This window comes from Octopus bimaculoides, chromosome 7, assembly GCF_001194135.2.
Source record: "Octopus bimaculoides isolate UCB-OBI-ISO-001 chromosome 7, ASM119413v2, whole genome shotgun sequence".
Lineage (NCBI taxonomy): Eukaryota > Metazoa > Mollusca > Cephalopoda > Octopoda > Octopodidae > Octopus > Octopus bimaculoides.
The window spans coordinates 50,301,966-50,307,317 of NC_068987.1; the positions used below are offsets into that span (position 1 = coordinate 50,301,966).

The 5,352-nt window shown below is 32.7% G+C and overlaps 1 protein-coding gene across 6 annotated transcripts in view; it reads left to right on the top strand.

Moving 5' to 3' along the window:
• Positions 1-5,352, top strand: part of LOC106880561 (vinculin) — a 75,029-nt gene that overhangs the window by 24,343 nt on the left and 45,334 nt on the right. The gene's annotated exons all lie outside the window — the stretch shown is intronic.

Below are 5,352 nucleotides of genomic sequence, written 5' to 3' on the forward strand. Positions count from 1 at the left end.
ATATATATATATATATATATATACATACATATGCACACATATACAAACATGCACACAGATATGTATATTATAAATATTATACATTATATCTATATGCATGTGTGTGCATGTGTGTTGCTTCACATTTATCTAATGCATATGTTTAAAGTACATATACACAACGACTAGAAGGCTATGATAATTTATTTAAGAAATAACATTTAATGATTTAAATAACTCCTGGCTATCCCATCAAAAATTTATAAGGAGACAATGATATTTTATGCATATAAATGTATACAAAAGAAAAAAAGAGAATGAAAAGGAAGATATTCCTTCTTTCTCGCTGTACAGAATTAAAAATATTACTATTTTATGTTAATTTATTGTAATTTAAAACAAACTGGTCCAGCAGTATTTTAAGTTAGAGCAATTTCATTCTTTTTCCTTTCTTATATCCTGAACTATGCATTAGATAAAATTGAAAATATGCTGTTCTTGCAAATGGTATTAACATTTAAGCATATTTCAAAGTATTTTTAATACCATTTGCATCAATAATATAATGATTACTGCAGAATGGTTTGCATTCTTCATGTATTCATGTTTTCAATGTTTAAAATAACTTTCCTTGTGTGACTGGGTTTCAAACCCTCCCTACCTTTTTCATTGAAAATTCATTTAATATTGATATTTCTCTTGTTTATTTCAAACAGTGTTTCTTCCTATCTATCTATCTATCTATCAATAGATAGATACACACACACAACATAAATAAATGATAAATCCATACCCATATGTTTATAGATACATACACACACACATATATCATCATCACTTAATCTATGTTCTATGTTGGCATGGGTCAGGTGTTTTGACAGGATCTGACAAGGAGCCAGACTACATCGAGCTGCAGTATTAGCTTTGGCATGGTTTCTATTGCTGGATGCTCTTCCTAATGCCAAGCCCTTTACAGTGTGTAGTGGGTGTTTTTTGTGACACTGACGCTAGTGGAGTTGCTAAGTAACTTGCAAGACAAACAGAAAACACTTTCCTGCAATTGAGTAGGAATCAACACCTGGCTTTGTGCCAGGTGTTGACAGGCTGAAGTATGATGCAGACACACATACACAAAACCATTAAAGGAGTGTCATCAGATCTTTACAACAGTTGTGAGTCCAAGAAGCAATATATGGTATATTTATTCAGTGTGGAAATATACTATTTGAATCTGTTAGGCCTAAGGATGGAGAATTTGATTAAAATATTTTCTCAAGATATCTTCTTCTGTGAGAGGGTTCATAAATACATGCACACAGGCCCACACATATAATCATGTATAATTATTTACAATTATTTCTCATCTGATAATCATTTGAAACACTTCCTCTTCATTAAGGCATTTTATCATAAACATCTTGGGAAACAGAGTGGGAGGTGGCATCAGGAAGGGCATCTAGCCATAGAAAACTGTAATTAATCTTGTCGGATTTCTGCAAGCATGGAAAGGTAAACATCAAAGTGATGATGATGATGGTAATGATGATGCATTATGGAAGAGAGCGCAAAGGTCTTGAAGGGTCATTGTAAAATGTTCACTCACAAACTTTATTTTGGTTGTACCTTGTAGAAAGCACTGGTGCTGATGCCATGTAAAAATCACCCAGTACACTCTGTGGAGTGTTTGGTGTTAGGAAGAGCATCCAGTCATAGAAACCAAGTCAAAGCAAACTATGGAACTTGGTGTGGCCCCAGCCCTTGACAATTCCTGTCAAGCAGCCCAACCCATGCCAGCGTGGGAAATGGATGTTAAATGTTGATGATGATGATGGTATATATAGAAACCATGAACTAGGCATGTGCTAGTGAGAGATTTTTATAAATGCAGTTATTTTAATAACTGCATCATACAATAATAATCAACCTGACAATAATCATATAGTACAACTAAGATTTTAAGCAAATAATTAATAATTATTTTACTATCATACATGGTTGATAATTTATGATATTGCTTCAAAGGTTAAAATTTTATATAAATTCTGTGATTTCTGTGGTTAAGATGCTAACCACCTCACAATACATTTTGACTGAAACTAATTTCCTCATGGCTGGAGGGAATTCATATGGATTATTCCGAATGGTTCCCTCTACAGCATAAATCTGCTGAAGCAAGCTGATCAGATCTGCTTAACAAGAACAAACAACTGCAACTGCAAAAGAATAAATGCCCTCTCACTGTATTTGAACTGTTACTCTGTACATCCTAAACCTTCTCGTGTAGTACTCATAAATTATTAAATAACATACCAATCATGATATAGAAGATCTTCATTTGCGGTTTTTTAAAGTATTTTTTCAACTATTATTAACTTCTATTTCGGTATGTGAATATTTTGTATGTTTTCAGGAACACTGGTACTTTTATTCTGCACTTGCTTCATACTCACAAATGAGTTCTTTCTTTCTTTCTTTTTTGATCCTGTTTCCTTCCCTCTTATTTTGTATTCAATTCATTACTTTCAACTTACTAATTGTACTTAATTATTATTTATTTCATAATCATTTATGTTTTTTTGTAACTATTTTCCAAATTATTTTTATAACTTAATAATGATAATATTAAAAGTAAAGAACAAACTGCACGATATGAATTAATTACTAAGATTCTAATGTGAATCATAGGTATAATTAGTACAAAAGTAGAAAATTTAGACAGAAATGGGCAACAGACCTACTGACAAGGTATCTGTTACACATCTATTCCTTGTGTGCTGCTCTTTCTGTCCCAAATTTGTGTTTATAATGTCTAATGGTCAGCTGTGAAGTATATTAAAAATTTGATCTTTCTTTTTTCCAGTATTAAGAAATACTTTTCTTGTTTTAAAATTCTAGAAGATAAATAAAAATTATAGTAGCTAAAATTCTGTATGAAATGCTAAATATGAGCACAAATTTATAAATAACTGAAAGGCCAACTTGCTACAAGCTACTGATCACTTTTGTAGGACAAGAGAGAAAATAACAAGAGGGAGAGAAGGGGAGGAAAACGAAAGGGTAATAGAATAATAGAATAGAATAGAATTGCATGAGAATTATTAAGATAAAACTAACTTGGAAAAGGATGCATGGCATTCAATCATATAATAATATATATATATATATATATATGCATATATACATACGTATATGTACATACTTACATCTACACATATATACACATGCATTTGTGGGCACAGGATGTTATGGAACGTAAACAGCATAAAAAAACGAAGACATGAGATATGAAATACGAATACATGGAATATGAAGGTTTTTTTTTGCAACAACGAAATAAACAAATGGAAACAAGTAACATAATGAATGACCTTTCATCTGTTGGTTTTTTTTCCTCTCCCTTTCACCATTCTCTGTCTGTCACTCTCCCTCACTCTTCCTCCTTTGCTCTCTCTCGTGGCTCCCACGTGACCATCGGTCATCTTTCTTTTCCTAACTTGTGTTTCTTTCTTTCTTTCTTTCTGATTCAGCTGGACGAATCAGATGCATTCCTGTCTCTGTCTCTTGTCCAAGCTTGCTTCTTTGCATTTGCCACCTCACCTTGTTTAGGCTTTTCAGCCTTTCCTGTTTGTTTTCACTGTCCTGTTTTTGTTACCACTTTTGACCCTCCACAAAATCCCAAATTTTATTTAATTTGCTTTGCGGGAGCAACTGTTTTATCGAAGGCATATCTTGTCAGTGAATTAATTGAAATACGGATTAGAAAAACAGCTGACAACTAATGATGGGTTGTTCATTGTTACTTATCTTGTTTTCCATTTGTTTCTTTTGTTGTTGCAAAAAACGTTGTTATTCTATATATTCGTATTTCATTTCTCATGTTTTCAGTTTTTTATGTTGTTTACATTCTGTGACATCCTGTGCCCACTTTATGCATATGTATATACGTATAGATGTAAGTATGTACATATACGTATGTATATATGCGCATATATATTATTTACATTATACGTACATACATACATACATACATACATACATACATACATATGGGTGCAGGCATGGCTGTATAATTCAGAAGTTCACTTTCTAACTGTATTGTCTCAGGTTCAGTCCCACTGTGTGGTACCTTGGGCAAGTGTATTCTATTATAGCCCTGAGCTGACTAAAACTTTCTGGACAGATTTTGGTTGAAAGAAACTGAAAGAAGACTATCATTCATCATCATCATCATCATCATCATATATATATATATATATATATGTATATGTATACACACACACACACACACATGCATACATACATACATACATGTTCATATTTTACACATGCAAACACTTGTTTGAAAGTGTGGCAGTAAGTGGTGTTGACCATTTACCCTGTCAATAATTTGTCTGGGCACTTTGCAACTTTCAAACCATGTGGAATAAGTGATCCTTTACTTGAAAAACAGGTAAGGATTAGTGTCAGGTAGAGCATCTGGCTGCAGTATAATGCTTCAGATAACAAGCATGGAAAAATGAATGTAAAACAAACTTGTTGAGGCTACAATACAAGTGTCTAGGACTGGTTGCTATTGGAAACTTTTGTATTTTAATGACTTCGCTCTTGTAGTAGAATCTGTCACAGAGTTTTAGAAATGTCTCCAACTCTGGAAGCATGGCTTACTGTCCAAAAACATTAAAAAAAAGTCAATATGACAAATATTTAAGTGCTCTTGAGTGAGAAGGTCCTGTACACAAAGTTGTTTTACTCAGTCCATATGAAGAAAAGTTGCAATGAAATGTTTGGCCAGTTGACTGTAACATAATTTCATATATGATAGACATACAAGGAGTTGTTAGCAGTAAATACAGATATGAGACGAAGTCCATGATCAAACTCAGCTGACATGCTAGATGTGGTTGAGAGTTTCTGTTGCACATGTGATATAATTTTTGCTACATGTAAGTATTGCAAATGATTATTAGAGTAAGGAAAGAAGGTAGGATTGTTGTTGAGAGAGATATTACTTGTAGCATTCAAAGATTAGAAAGGATAGGTAACAAATGACAGAGACATATTGGTAATATGCTCTGCAGCAGAAGTGTTCAAACTATGCCAACATTAAAAACAGAAGATAAGTAAAATAACAATCAGGAGTAACTTGATGAAATGTTAATATTAATGTAATTCTAAACTTTGGATGCTTCTGTATTTCATTACTGTTACACTCGAGTTCATATAAATGTATATATCCAGGCATATGTATAGAGATACACATAGCTAAGCAAACTAACATATATTTAGATACACACACAAGCATACATACATATACATTGTTGAGCTCTTTCCCCTTTCCTATTCCCTTTGTATGTGTGTGTATGTATTTTTGTG